Here is a 15,735-nt window from a genome sequence, read left to right on the forward strand (position 1 = left end):
TGCACACGTTGGCTGTCACGTTCGCCTACAAAAAATACACTTTACAGCAAATCCAGTGAAAGGCTTTGAAACATCTCAATGACATAAGTCACTATATAAATGCAAGGGTTATTATTATTAGCATCATGCAGGTCAATTTGTTTTTTTTTAAAAAACAAAGGTTATTTTCGCAGCTCCCAGGCTAAGAAGTGCGCTTCCAAATCTCTGCCAATGGCGAAAAGTAAATTAGGCAAATTCCAGGCACCAGTAATTCTCAGGCTACTTGAGAATCGCTTCTATTTAAATCAATACTCAAGTACTGAAGTACTGTAGTTAGTAAGCTAAATACAGCTTAAATGCAAGTGTCTACAATCATGTGCAATGGAGCGCGATGGTTTATTATTAATAATCCTCATGTTTGGATCTCGTGCCTTTCATGTCAGGAGGTCGTCCCAAAGTGCTTCACAGAACATACAGTAGTGACTGTGTTTTAACTTTTTAAAAAGGTGTTTAACAAAACGCAATAAAGCCAAATAACAGCCTCAGTTGCAAGTCATTCTCAATACAGATCCAAGGAAACAAAATCAGTCGAGTCTGAATTATCATGAAACAGTGCACATTGTATTGTGTATTTGTACATAAGGGAGAATAGCAGAGCATCAGCAAAGAGACACTATTACGTTATTAGGATTCCAACTGTTTACTTCTACAGAGCAGCTTAAAATAAAATAAAAACAAGTGATACTAATGCACACTTTTTCTAACGTTCTCCTTGCAAACTCCATAAACCAACTCATGCAAAACTCCACCTCTGCATCACCCACAAATTCCGTATGCCCATCACCCCAGTTCTCGCCAAGCTCCACTGGCTCCCTGTCTCTAAGTGTATCCATATCAAGATCCTCACCCTTACCTACAAATCCATTCAAATCCTAGCAGCTCCCTACCATAACAACAAAAAATTACATTTGTATAGCGCCTTTCACGTCAGGAGGACATCCCAAGGCACTGGACCGTCAGGGATTTGGAGCTGGCAGTGGGGTTGGGATCAGGAATGGTGGAGGGCAGGAGGGTAGGAGGGTGACCGAAGGCAGGTCGAAGAGGAGGTCTTGAGACGCGCCTTGAAGAAGGCAACGGAGGGGGGGAGGCGAAGGGACTGTGGGATGGAGTTCCAAAGGGTGGCGGAGTGAGGCTGAAGGTCTGATCCCCAGGGTGGGGCAGGCCAGAGCCTGCTGAGCGGATGGAGTGGACTGATCTCTCTGATCTCCTCCTACCTCAGTTCTCTGCTCACCCCCTCCAATTGGCTTGCTCGAGCTTGCTGCGCTTCTCCCCCACCCTCTCCACTTTTGTAATTCTACAACCTCTGAACTCCCTTCCCCCTCAGTCTTGCCCCTTCTCTATTAGTCTTTAAAACTTGCCTCTGTGGCAGTGCCTATGGTCACCATCTCCCTCCTCAGGGCCCACCCTAGTCATTGTACAGTGCTCCGAAATTGTATTCTGCATGAAGGGTGCTGCATGAATGCAAGTTGTTGTTGTTTCATGTAAAAACAGCCCAAGAAACATTAAAACAGACAAATGTGGTTGGGATTGCACAAAATGTACAGCACAAAATTTGACCAGAACAAATGAATGAGATCTGGCAACCAATAAGTGGGATACTGTAAATGTGAGACAGTGCTGATAAGCGCTGGGAGATTTTGGAGACATTGCACTCCTAATCTTATCAATAAAAAGGCGCATCAGCACCTATTATTTTAGAACTGAAATGTATTCCATTGTACTTGTGCCAAACCACTGGGCCGCAAGATAAGAGAAGTGTACAGGAAAGAACAACCACTCCCCTCCCTCCATATATCGTGAAAACAGACTACTTGGAAAATGCCTGCCCTGCAGCAAGTGAACGCTTTCAGAGCAACGAATCATTTAAACTCCCGAACCTGTTCAACTTGAGAAGAGTTAAAATGGAGAAAAAAAAATTTAATAAATTAATTTCTGATTTACATTGTCTGTATCATGTGCCTTGTAAGCTACAGTATTTAGCAAATGTGACGGAGAGTTAATTAAGCCCGCTTCAAAGTAGGACGCAGCAGTTTAATGCTATGAAGTTTAGTGCAGTGCCTTTAGGCCCACTTGCCTCATTTGTCTCTCTCCAATTTAATCAACCTTCACAAAGATGAACAGCTGAAGCCCTGTTAATTATATAAAGAAATCTGTACCATTATCAAATCACAAAGTAGGAGCCCTTTCTTTTTATTTAGCCGGGGGGTCCGACACAATGTGGAAACCCATCACCATGCTTAAGACTATCCAAACTGACAGAGAGTTCCGCATATGTATTCCATCTACATACAGAAACTTCCCTGTCTGGAATGGAATGCACACTCTCCCTCTGGAGGGACTCACTCTGCTTACCTAATTCAAGAGAGTTTTAGGTGCAGGTTGGCAACAGCCAAGGCTTGGGGGCCCCAGATCGTATGTTGGGGTATTGCTGGAGTTCAATCAATTAAAAACACAACACTTGACATTACGAGCATTGCGCTTGTAAGCTTCCTGCTGCTCGTCCAGTTAGGACAACCCCTACCTGACTTGCAGGGTTAACGGGAGATGAGTGGTAAGATTCTCTGCCTCCAGTGTCTGGTGAGCCCCTCCAAGTCCGACCAATGAGCCAGGAAGGCTGCTCTGTCATCAGCAGTGAATTACTGAATTACTGATCTTTGTTATTTCAAGAGCTGCTTCATGAGAGGTGGGTTGATGAGCAACATCTCTTTGGAACTGAGCTTGGCTATGAAATGTCGGAATCAAGTCAACCCTCTATGGTGGTCTTGGCAGTCCAGTTCCTGAGCCAAACAGGTCCCAAGTCACTGCTCGGGTAGGACGTATTGTAATGATCAGAAACTACAGGACAACACCATTATAAGGCAGCAGTTGGGGTCCATAGCATTCCAACCCACCTTATCGGGACCCGATCAAGAGTGGCTGCCAGACAGCACTTCTGCATCGTGACATCACCAATTATATGACCAAATCACGAAGCATGTACACAAAGAGCCATCTGGCTCAGTCAGCACCCATCACGCTTCAACTGGCTGTGATGCACTTTGAATCCCGTTGTTGTCAATGACAGGTTTTGAAGCTCAACGACAGATTTAGAGTCAGGACTTTGGATTTGTTGGCAAGAAAACGCTGGGGTTCACAACAGGGGGGGGGGCAGTCACACTCGTAAGCGAACCAGAGTTATAATGAAGGATATTAACAGAGTTCTACTGCATTTCCACTGGTCAATGAGTTGGTAACTAGATGGCATAAAGGTAAGTGTATTTTGCCCATAAAATACACACAGGCACACCACTTTACAGTACATCCTGTGAAGCACTTTGAAATGTCAAGACAACATGATAAATCGCTATATCAAATGCCAGAATTATTATTATTATTATTATATTAAGATCAACACCAATATAAAAATAAGGACATAAGAGAATGCTTTCTGACACAGGATATATCAGGATATTGAATGTCAAATACTGTATATAAAAAGAATGATTGAAGCAGTTGCAAAATAGCTTTAAAAAGGACTGGACAAATATTTACAAAAGAAAAATATAGAAAGGAAAATGGCACGGAAGTGAAACTGACTGAACGCGTGCTCTCAGAGAGCTGGTACAATGGGTTGAATGTCCTCTTTGTGTAAGACTGTAGGTTTCTAGTAGAGATGATGCAAATCCTAACACGGAACTGTAAGGATAGAATGACAATGGCGACTGAACAGCACATAGTGGGGAGTGGTCTGAGTTATTTATCAACCCTACTCTACACCTGAAACCAGACAATGTGTATTCCTGTGCTTCATTCCTGTTCCCAGATCTACATCAAAGATATCTGGATAGCTGCCCACCAGCACCTGTATTGGGGAAGCAAAATAAGGGCCAAAAGGGAACAATAGGTTCAGCTGTTATTGCAAAGTTTCAAAAGCCAACACATGGAGCTTCTGAACTAGAGATGGCTCATCAGCGAGGCAACTGAGGCACTGCCTCACCTATATCTCACAGCAAAACCTGCGAGACCAGCAGGGGATCTTAACAGATTGAGAATAGTGGGTCTGCCTAGCGTGCGGGAAAGCGGGCCCGGCATGTATATATACAATACAAAGGCACTGGACAGTCAGGAATTTGGACCCGAGCTGGGGGTCGGGATTGGGGAGGGTGAAGGGCAGGGAGGGTCGGAGGGTGGCCGAAGACTCAGTTGAAGAGGAGGGTTTTGAGACGCGCCTTGAAGGAGGCAAGGGAAGGAGCAAAGGAATTGTGGGATGGAGTTCCTTAGGATGGGGGCAGAAAGGCTGAAGGCGTAGCCTCCAATGGTGGAGTGGGCCGAGCGAGGGACCTGGAGCAGGCCAGAGCCTGCTGAGTGGAGGGAGCGGACGGGTTGTTATGGGGTCAACAGGTCACAGAGGTAGGGGTGGAATGAGGTCCGATGTGGAGGAACTAGTGAGCTAGTGAGGCTGGGTGAAATTGAGAAAGTGTGACCGGCCAGCATCGACTGAAGACCTTGTGCATTCCTGAAGCGCCCGGTGCTATGGGAACAATGTACTTGATAAGGCAAACTCATAGATTGCCTCACCTGCCAAAAAAGGCAGCAGCCAACACTGTTCCGAACTATTTCAGACGAAAAAAAGCTTTGGAACAGCACCGCTCTTTTGGAATATGTTGTACATTAATCACATACTAGTATGTGGATGGGAAACAAGTCATTTTAATAGAGATTTGTTTCACAATTCAAGAGTCATCCATCTCCCTCCCAACCAGGCCCTCTCTGTATTATCTTTGTACTTTCAGCCAGTCATCTACTGCAGAGAATCTGAAGTAAATCAAAACGGTGGTTTCATTGCTTGAGCCATGCCAAACAAGCAGCAAAAGATGGCATAAATGTACAATGAGAGAAAGATATCACACTGATGTGAAACGTAAAAGGAACTCACTTTTTATGGCGCTTTTTATGACGTGCTCACGTCAAAAATAACACAAGCCATTTGCATTTATATAGCGCTTTACAGGATAGGATAACATCTAGCATCTCAAAAGATAGCAACAATAGATGTTGTATACAAACACAACAGCCATTTACACCAGTCACATCCTGTTGACATGAGGTGAATGACCAATTAATCTGGAAGGGGGTTGCTCACCAGGAGAAACTCCATTCTGTTTTCAATAGTCTCATGGGATCTTCAACATCCATCTGAGGAGCAGGCAGATGAGATCTTAGGCTCAACTGAAGAATGGCACTTCCGACAATGTGGAGTCCTGTAGCTCAGTGGTTAGAGCACTCGCTTTGCAAGCGAGAGACCTGAGTTCAATTCCAGACAGAGGGCGAAACCTTGGGCAAGTTTCCTTACTCCACACGCCTAATAATAATCCCTCCAAAACCCAAAACAATAATAAATTGGTCATTTTCAATCTACGACTGTTTGTGGGACATTGCTGTGCGCAATTGGCTGCCGCGTTCGCCCACAAATATACAGTCAATTCACTTTACAGTGTGTTCTGTGAAGCGCTTTGGGACGTCCTCCTGACGTGAAAAGCGCTATATCAAATGCAAGATTATTATTATTATTATAATACAGCCCTCACCCACGACTACACTGACCCAAAACTGTGATCTCAAATCCCGATTTGGGCTTGAATTGACAACCTTCTGACCCAGAGACCAGAGTGCTACCAACTAAGCCACAGTCACACACAAATGAACTACACACTGATGTCACATCAGTGAAGTTTTCATGCACATCATCAGTGATCATCAACATTGGAATCCTGTAGCTTAGTGGTTAGAGCACTCGCCTTGCAAGTGAGAGGACCCGAGTTCAATTCTCTGGCGGTGCAAAACCTTAGACAAGTATCCTTACTCCATAAGCCTCTGTTTACCTAGCAGTAAGTAGGAACCCGGTTGTTAGTTGATTGCGGACCAATTTTTCAGGGTAATAATTCCATCAATTTTTAAAAAAAAAAATAATAATTTGGTCACTCAATCCACGACTGTTTGTGGGATGTTGCTTTGAGCAATTGGCTGCCACATTTCGCCCACAAATATACAGTCAATTCACTTTACAGTGTGTTCTGTGAAGCGCTTTGGGATGTCCTCTGACTGAACGTCTCAAAGATGTGAAAAGGTGCTATATCAAATACAAAATTATTATTATCTTCATCAAATGAATCTGTAGCCTGTATAAAATGTTTTGCCTGCTTTGTGCCCAACATCGATCAATGTGTTTCTAGGTATTGTGGCCAGTCAGCTTTGTGCTCTTCAGCTGACATTAACACCACCTTCTCTTTCTTCTCCTTCCCCCCCCACCGCAATTACTTCAGAGGAGATAATGTAACCAAACACAGGGTAGATTGTTGGAGGGCGATATCATTAAAAAGCACAAAAGTTACTGCAGTCAACTCACTCTAACTTGTATTTATAAAACAATGCTGCTTCTCTGGAGATAACAGTTCAGCTGTTTTCACAGCGCGCTACTTGCACAAGAAGAAATTACATTTGTATAGCGCTTTTCACATGTGGAGGGCATCTCAAGGTACAGTCAAGGATTTGGATCTGAGCTGAGCATTGGGATCAGGAGAAGTGGAGGGCAGGGAGGGTCGGGGTAGGAGGGTGACCGAAAGTGGGGTCGAAGAGGAGGGTCTTGAGACGAGCCTTAAAATAAGCAAGGAAAGAAGCAAGGCAAAGGGACTGTGGGATGGAGTTTCAAAGGGTGGAGGCAAAAAGGCTGATGGCCTGATTGCCGATGGTGGGACTGCCGGGCAGGCAGGGGATGTGAAGCAGGCCAGAGTCCACAGAGCAGAGGGAGCGGACAGACCAGTAAGGGTTAGCAGACCACAGAGCTGGGGAGGAGCAAGGCTGTGAAGGGCTTTGAAAGCACGGGCGAGGATTTTGAACTCTATCCTCTGGGGGGTGGGGAGCCAGGCGAGGGTGGGGGTGATGGGGTCAGATAACTCCTCAGGCATTACAAACTGAACGCTTTCCACAGTGACAAACAAAGCAAAACACAAAATCAAACTCTATTGGGGTGAAAATTCCACCTGAGCAAAGATTTACCCAATTTGTGTAGCATTTTACTGCATCCCAGAATTTGTAAAATTATTGAATTAAGTCTGAACTTTGATGTCGTGTTCAAAAAGAAACTTTTAAACCGGCTTCAAAATTGAGGCCAAGTTTAAGAATTTGCAAAATTCTGAACACTCCAAAACACAACATAAATAAGACTAAATGAAGGTGGAATTTCTCCCCCCACATGCTGCAATCTCCTCGACATAGAAAATAATCTTAATAATAACCAATTTTCTTGGGGGGGGGGGGTGGAGATTATTACCCCCAGAAAATGATTGGCAATTGACTAACAAGCGGGTTCCAACTTACAGAGCCGTGCAGAGTAAGGAAACTTGTCCAAGGTTTTGTCCCGGCCGGAAATCAAACCCGGGTCCTCTCACTTACGAGGCAAGCGCAATAAACAATACTCTACAGGACTCTACAGATCTCCTTGCAATTAATTTTTTTGTGTGCCCTATTATTGTCCTTAACCTACCTGCGGGAAGTATTCTTCAGACTCTGTAGGGTAATAAAACATATCCAGCGCAGGGCGGAAATATACGCTCTAGACTGGGAAAGAAATAGCTGTGCTCGGGTGCGAAGTCCAACCTTCTTGTGCCACTGCCTAGTCAGGGAAGGGGAGATTAGACAAACCGGTCATTCCAACCTGCCGAAGCTGTCAGACTAGGATCGGTTGCTCTATTGCTCAGCAAGACATAAGTAGTTTCCACCGTGGTCAATAGGTCTGTCACTCAAGTCTTTGTACAGATTGTGAACTCCACACACCCCCCCCCACCACCCACACCATCACCGCTCTACAAACCCCACCCTCTCAACAGCTAGGCTCCGACCGCAATTCTTCCATTGATCTGTCACTTCAACCTCACTCGGGGCCTGCAGTAAGCCACACCAGAACGTCACATTTTAAAAAGGCAACCAGCACAGTTCTACACAGAGTACTGATTTAGAAATGATCTCAGCACTCTACTTACACAGTCAGACTCCAGTGCAGCAATTCCACAGAGACCTCTCCAGGACTTGGAACAAACACTGCACTGGCTCCTTATAGAGAAACAAATCAGTACCGCACCGTTTCTGCAGTCTGTGCTCGTGGCAAACACACAGCACTGGATGGGCCCCACAGTCCTGCCCTTAAAATAGGTACAATTCAAACTAAGGCAATATTATTCCAGACCAGCAATAGAAATATTACATTACATCGCCCACAGATGTTTCACATCCTCCTGAACTGATCCCAAGTTACTATGCTGTGCTGTTAAAAGCTGGGAAAATGTCAAAGCACAAACATCTTACTAACTAGTCAATTACCTGTTCTCCCAGAGGGAGACTTGACAAGTACAAGCAGCAAACATGAGCCCCTTACCACCGCTTTGCATTACTAACACTGGTTACTCCTTCAATCTCCGTTCGCCTACCTCAGGATTAATACAACACTACTGAAGAGATTAATTGTACAACAAACATGAGCTAAACCATGTGATGCAAACACAAATGCAGGGCACTTCTGATCATTCAGTCCGAGAATCCACTGAGCTACTTGCTGGAGTAAAGCCTCCAGAGTACCACAACATAATCAGATGGTTCATTTAACAACAACTTCCATTTGGAGAGACTTTTACACAAAAGAATGCCTCAAAGCTACTTGAGAAATGTAGCAGTGGATACAGAGAAGGTAAATGAAATAAGAGATTCAAAGATGTTGACTGAAGGCACGGTTGAAGAGAAATGGTTTAAAGGAGGTTTTTGAAGGAGTGGAGAGAGGCGGCAAAGCTAAGTGATTCAGGAAGAGGACAAGGGCTTTGGTGGTTAAAAACTCAGGGAGTAATAAAATAATAATCCTTGCATTTGATATAGCGCCTTATCATATCCTTGAGACGTCTCGAAGCGCTTCACAAAATATATTGTAAAGTGGATTGACTGTGTATTTTGTGGGCGAAACATGGAATGATTGACGAGGGAGTAGAGGGAGGAGGAGCAAGCAATAAGCTGGAGTCAGAAAAGCGGCGAGTGGGGGGTGGAGGGGAAAGGAACAGTGCACTAGAGGCAATCACATGGTTATGGTGGGATGAGACTGTGGAAGGATTTTGAGTCTGGGTCAAGGATCGTGAACTAAATCCTCTGAAAGCAATGGAGCGGCAAGGATGGGAGCAGTGAATGCAGGGCTTTGTGGGATCGGGATCTGAACCTGCAGAGATCTGAATCAGATGAACTTTCTGTGGAGCAGATCACCGGAGAAATCTAATGAGGTGCCAAAAGCACGGGTGACAATTTCAACAAGAGTGGGACGAGGTAAGGCACGAATGGGCACATTCCAGCTTGACAATGGACCACATGTAGAATTTGAAACAGTTAAAATTGTGAAACAAAACCAGTCTTCACTGATTTATGGTTTAAAAGGAAAGNAAAAAAAAGGTGTACTTTTGTCTTGAGCCGTGCACGGAAAATGGGAGATACTCAGAACGGGTATACACTGCTGGAGGCCTTACGCTTTGGAGATGCTTTAGATTTAAAACAAAAATAAGGAGCACAAGGAAAAACACTCTTAACCATGGTGGTGGGCATCTTAGCATATAGTCCAAACAGCATGGTGAGACTTGGAGGAAGGTGCCAGCCACCCTCATGTGTGTGGAGTAAAAAGAGGCAAATGTGTTGGCTCATCAATGCAGAGGGAAAACTACTCAATTAAATGATAATATTTGCAGTTGATATAACTCCTTACACGTCCAGGAGACATCTCAAAGTACTTCACAGGATTTACTATAAATGTAGCAATGGTGTGTTTTGTAGGCGATCAAGGCAGCCAATTTGCACCAGTAACGCCCCACAAATGGCCATGAAGTAAATGACCACTTTTATCTGGGGGAATGTTAGCCAAGCCATCGGGAAAAACTCTTTGGGAAAATATAACAAGGCTGAATTCACCCTATCAGTTTGTACTGTTCAAATATAGAATCAGGGGTACAAACACACAACTATGACCTTGACTGTAAATCCAGGATACTGTTTTGAATTTGGCTCGGTGCAGTCAGAAAAGAGTCGTTGAACAGTGACCTTAAAGAATAATTATTTCTGATCAACGGGAACAATTGCTGACTTTCTGATCACTGTGCAGCCAAACAGAGTTTGTCCAAATTGAAAAACTCAATCTTTAGGCAAACGACCAGCCACAAGCGTTCCTGTCTCAACGGGCAACGTACTTTGATTTCAGCCAACGTGAAAATAATTGAACGCAGCTCAGATGTGTAAAAAAAATCCACAAGTTAATGAAATTCTATTTGTAACTAAGTAAAACATTTCCCTTATTCTAAAGGATGCGGTGTGTGCAGAAATTTAACCCCATCCTGACTTGTCATACTCAAGCACCAGGGCAGCCACATTCCAACTGTATGACATTAGAGATTCTTCCAGGGTTACTGCACCTGTACTTCCAGCCGTGTTGTGAATTACAGAAAGGCCCACTTCATACCAGCAATTAATCATTACAAGTCTATGGCGTGGAAGACTAGAGGTCAATTCAACCGTTTTATCTGTATTTCACATTATGAAGGGGAGGGGGAGGGGAGGGGAAGTGTCTCAGAATCCAAACCATAATTCAGCAGTTCTGGCTATGTGTTAGAGGAAACTGAAACTTCACACAGATTAGCAACAGTCTCTTGGGTGGTACTTATTGAAAACTTTTTGGATATCTAGTGACACTACATTGCAGGGCTTTCCACAATTAAACCGGGATGTTACGTCCTCAAAAATGCCTATAAGGTTGGTCAGACCAGATCTAACCCTTCTGAAATCGCCATGTATTAGATTATTTTCTTACAGGCAATCTTCAATTTAATTACTAATGTGCGACTCCATTTGTTTTTTTTTGTGAAGTAGGTTGAGTTTTCCGAAGTTGATGCTGAGGTTGGGTGAAGCTACCAAGATGGAGTAGAGTGAGAGGCCCTCTCCTGATTATATTATCTGGAATACCTGGTAGTGACACCGGGTTCCTGAAATGAAAAGTTGTTCAATTCACCAGAGACTGTGTTGCCTGGTGGTCGTTGTTGTTGTTGTTGTTGTTGTTGTTATAGAAATGTTGATGTTGTTATACAAAACACGTCCTGTAGCTCAGTGATTAGAGCACTCGCCTCATAAGCGAGAGTCCTGGGTTCAATTCCCAGCAGGGGGAAACCGTGGGCAAGTTTCCTTACTCCACACGCCTGATAATAATCCCTCAAGAAACAAAACAATAAACTGGTCACTTCAATCCATGACTGCTTGTGGGACACTGCTGTGCGCAATTGGCTGCCACTTTTCACCCACAAATATACATTCAATTCACTTTACAATATATTCTGTGAAGCGCTTTGTGACATCTAGAAGACACGAAAAGCGCTATATCAAATGCAAGGATTATTATTATTATTAATTGGAAAAATAAACCACTCAATGCACCCATCTGGAAATCCCAGAGATACCGATTGTTGGAACAGAATGTGCACTCTCTCCCTGGATGGACGTGTCCTGCTTACCTAATTCAGGAAAGTATTAGCCACAGGGTTGGCAAGAGCCAAGGCTTAGAAACCCCAGAGTGTGAGTCGGGGTACTGCTGGAGGTTAACCAGCAGTATTCAGGGCAGACATATATATACACACACACACACACACACACAGAGCAAGAAATGGCCACTTAACTTTAAGGGAACGAGTTAGACCCCAACCAAACATGTCCCACCCATGTTTCCCTTCCCTCCTCCTTCTGCTGCTCTCAGTAACCAGTGAAACAATATTCTGAACACCTTCAGGATTTGGAACTGAACTGGTAGCTTCTTAGTACAGACTCAAGTCCCAAGGATTCACTATGACAAGCACTGTTGGATGGCCACAGCATTTGGGCACTTCAATAAGATATATGTCATTGAAATATGGAAATTATGGAAATTAAGTGTACATGTATAACAGATGACAGTATTACTGAGTCCTTTATAATTTAATTGATATTTCGAGTCAGGGTGTGGGGGAAAGAGAAATCGCATTTGCCACCCTGGTACAGTATTTCCGAGTTCATGAAAACCTCAGGCACTAAATATTTCATAATAAAAACCTTTAGAAACTCTTGATCACATGGCAGTATCAAATCATTTTACGCCAAGTTGTTTTTGCTTTTTATGTCCACCTTCCTTCTTCCCCGAGTGTCAAGACAAACACAGCAGCAAATATGCACACAGCACTGTTCCACAAGCAGCTGTGAAATGAATGACCAATTTATCTCGGGGACTGTTGGCCAGGACACAGGGAGAACACCCCTCCCACCCTCACGCACAGACCCCCGCCTCCTCCCCACGCACACCTCCCCCCCACCCACACCTCCTACCCCCCCACCCACACATCCCACCTACACAGACACACACCCCACCCACACACTCTTTTCAAATACTGCCATGGGAACTTTAATGTTCACCTGAACAGACAAACAAGACCTTGGTTTAATGCCTCATCCATGACACCGCAGCACTGCCTGGGAAGCAATGGAATGTCAGCATAAACTATGAGCTCATGTCTTCACATAAGGCTTAAAAGACACACAACCTTCTGACTCAGAAGCAAAAGTGTCCTCCCAACATAAAAGGCACTAACATACCTGCAATTTATTGTTGTTACTGTCGCTAGCAACTGAGCCAAGCGAGTAAAATAACAAACAACAGCTATTAGGAAACACTGAAAGTGGTGGGGCTGGAATTGAAAAAAAAATCAAAAGGTGCACAACCTCTTCAGCCTCATAAACCGGAATGCAACTTTGGTAATTTGGTCACGCAATCCATGACTGTTTGTGGGACACTTCTGTGTGGAATTGGCTGCCGCGTTTCACCTACAAAATATACAGTCAATTCACTTTACAGTGTATTCTGTGAAGCGCTTGAGACGTCTCGAAGGCGTGATAAGGCGCTATATCAAATGCAAGGATTATTATTACTACATTCGGGGCAAATTTACATCGTCCAAATACAGCAGGATTTTTTTTTGAAAATTATATACTCATAGACGGGTAGCCTGTATGAAACTGGTGTACGTTTTTACTGGCTGCTGTGTATTGAATGTTGGAACTACAATTTTTCTTCAATTTAACGATTCTCGGACCCCTTAGATTTAAAAGGTTCGCCGTGGACAAAAATCCTTGTGCTAAACAGCATCGCGGTACACCGAACTTCACCGACCTTTTCTGCTTATTAGTGTACAAGTAAATCCCTACAACCGATTGCTCAACACTGGTGCGGGAGGCAAGCTTTTCGGTTCTAAAAATACACTTTACGCCCAAAAAGCAACAAGCAACTCAGTGATAACTTCTAGTGAAGGTTCACACCATGCACGTGGTGACAGAGAATCAGAGGAGGGGAGACTTTGCTGAATGCATATTTTTGTGCACAGTAGAAACTATCCAAGTGTCTCTCTTTTTTTGGAGAAGCAATGTGACAGCGACCAGAGAAGGAGCGTCAGCAACCAATGAGAGTTGCAAAAGGTCTATATAAAAATATAATTTGTGCTGGGGGGGGGGGTGAGGGAAAGGATACTTTCTTTGCATTATTCAATTTAAATTACAATCTAGATGCGTTAGTCAGATTTTTAAATTGATTTTTTAAAAAAAAACATGTAGGGCAGAAGGTGGTGGTGGTGTGTGTGAGGGAGTGAGGGGGGGGGGGGGGGGGGTTGCCTCTCACAGGCTGGAGGGACAGACACAGACAGGATCCTCAATCTCCTTCCCTCTCTCTAGGCCTCAGTCACAACTCAGCCCCAGATACAGCTGCCCCCCCACCCCCCCCCCCCCCACACACACACACACAGGCCAGGGCCGGCAGCCTGGCCTGGCCTGCACACAGCCCAGCACAGCACAACCCACCCCAGGCCAGCACAGGCCACCCCAGCACAGCCCACCCCAGGCCAGCACAGCCCAGGCCAGCACAGCCCAGGCCACCCCAGCACAGCCCACCCCAGGCCAGCACAGCACAGGCCAGCACAGCCCAGGCCACCCCACCCCAGGCTACCCCAGGCCAGCACAGCCCAGGCCACCCCAGCACAGCCCACCCCAGGCCAGCACAGCCCAGGCCAGCACAGCCCAGGCCACCCCAGCACAGCCCACCCCAGGCCAGCACAGCACAGGCCAGCACAGCACAGACCACCCCACCCCAGGCTACCCCAGGCCAGTACAGCACAGGCCACCCCAGCCTACCCCAGGCCAGCACAGCCCACCCCAGCCCAGGCCAGCACAGCCCACCCCAGCCCAGGCCAGCACAGCCCACCCCAGGCTACCCCAGGCCAGCACAGCCCACCCCAGCCCAGGCCAGCACAGCCCAGGCCACCCCAGGCTACCCCAGGCCAGCACAGCCCACCCCACCCCAGCACAGCACAGCCCAGGCCACCCCAGCCCAGGCCACCCCAGGCCAGCACAGCCCAGGCCAGCACAGCCCAGGCCAGCCCAGGCCAGCACAGCCCAGGCCAGCACAGCCCAGGCCACCCCAGGCCAGCACAGCCCAGGCCAGCACAGCCCAGGCCACCCCAGGCCAGCACAGCCCAGGCCAGCACAGCCCACCCCACCCCAGCACAGCCCAGGCCACCCCAGCCCAGGCCACCCCAGCCCAGGCCACCCCAGGCCAGCACAGCCCAGGCCACCCCAGGCCAGGCCACCCCAGCCTACCCCAGGCCACCCCACCCCAGGCCAGCACAGGCCACCCCAGCCCAGGCCACCCCAGCACAGCCCACCCCAGGCCACCCCAGCCCAGGCCACCCCAGCCCAGGCCACCCCACCCCAGCACAGCACAGGCCACCCCAGCCTACCCCAGGCCACCCCACCCCAGGCCAGCACAGGCCACCCCAGCCCAGGCCACCCCAGCACAGCCCACCCAGGCCACCCCAGCCCAGGCCACCCCAGCCCAGGCCACCCCACCCCAGCACAGCACAGGCCACCCCAGCCTACCCCAGGCCACCCCACCCCAGCACAGCACAGGCCACCCCAGCCCAGGCCACCCCAGCACAGCCCACCCCAGGCCACCCCAGCCCAGGCCACCCCACCCCAGCCCAGGCCACCCCAGGCCAGCACAGCCCAGGCCACCCCACCCCAGCCCAGGCCACCCCAGGCCAGCACAGCCCAGGCCACCCCAGCACAGCACAGGGCCTCTCTGCACACCACACGCTTGACAGTGACAGGGAGACTCCATTAAACACACACACACTCACACACTCACTCACTCACATATACACAGTCACTCACACACTCACTCACTCACACACGCGCTGCGAGAAACGGCCGCTTAACTTTCAAGGGAACAAGTTACACACCAACCAAACATGTCCCGTGTCTCCCCCCTCCGTACCTTCCTCCTCCTCCTCCTCAGTCTCGGAGTTTCAGCATTGCAGCTTTAGCACAGACACAGACACACACACAGAGGGGGGGCGGGGGGTGTTGTTGTTGTTGTTGTGGTCCTCTCTCTCCCCCCCCCCCGGGGTCTCCAGGGCTGGTGCTGGTGCTGGTGGTGGAGGTTGTTGTTGTGAGAGGGACACACACACACACACACACACACGGGGAGAGCAGAGCGTGTGTTACCCTCTCACTGTATCCCTCTCTGCAGCTCTCACACTGAACCCGACTGCTCCCTCCCTCCCTCTCACACTCACACACTCC

At 47.1% G+C, this 15,735-nt stretch overlaps 1 protein-coding gene and 1 non-coding gene across 8 annotated transcripts in view; one reads left to right on the forward strand and one right to left on the reverse strand.

Annotated features, from left to right (window-relative positions):
• The window catches only part of elf2a (E74-like factor 2a (ets domain transcription factor)), a 67,723-nt gene extending 52,211 nt beyond the window's left edge, over positions 1 to 15,512 (reverse strand). For 4 of the 7 annotated variants that reach the window (XM_042339045.1, XM_042339069.1, XM_042339067.1 and 1 more), the window contains exon 1: positions 15,428 to 15,512. The gene's annotated coding sequence lies outside the window, so the exon portion shown is untranslated. Of the gene's footprint in view, positions 1 to 12,650; positions 12,654 to 15,392 lie in introns of all 7 variants that reach the window. The other 3 variants (XM_042339053.1, XM_042339028.1, XM_042339036.1) reach the window with 2 other exon arrangements.
• trnam-cau lies at positions 11,180 to 11,251 on the forward strand. The gene has a single exon. It is a non-coding gene; the product is annotated as a tRNA-Met (tRNA).
• Positions 15,513 to 15,735: the final 223 nt, after the last annotated feature.

The sequence above is a fragment of the Callorhinchus milii genome, unplaced genomic scaffold (genome assembly GCF_018977255.1).
Source record: "Callorhinchus milii isolate IMCB2004 unplaced genomic scaffold, IMCB_Cmil_1.0 Scaffold1, whole genome shotgun sequence".
In the NCBI taxonomy this organism is placed as follows: domain Eukaryota; kingdom Metazoa; phylum Chordata; class Chondrichthyes; order Chimaeriformes; family Callorhinchidae; genus Callorhinchus; species Callorhinchus milii.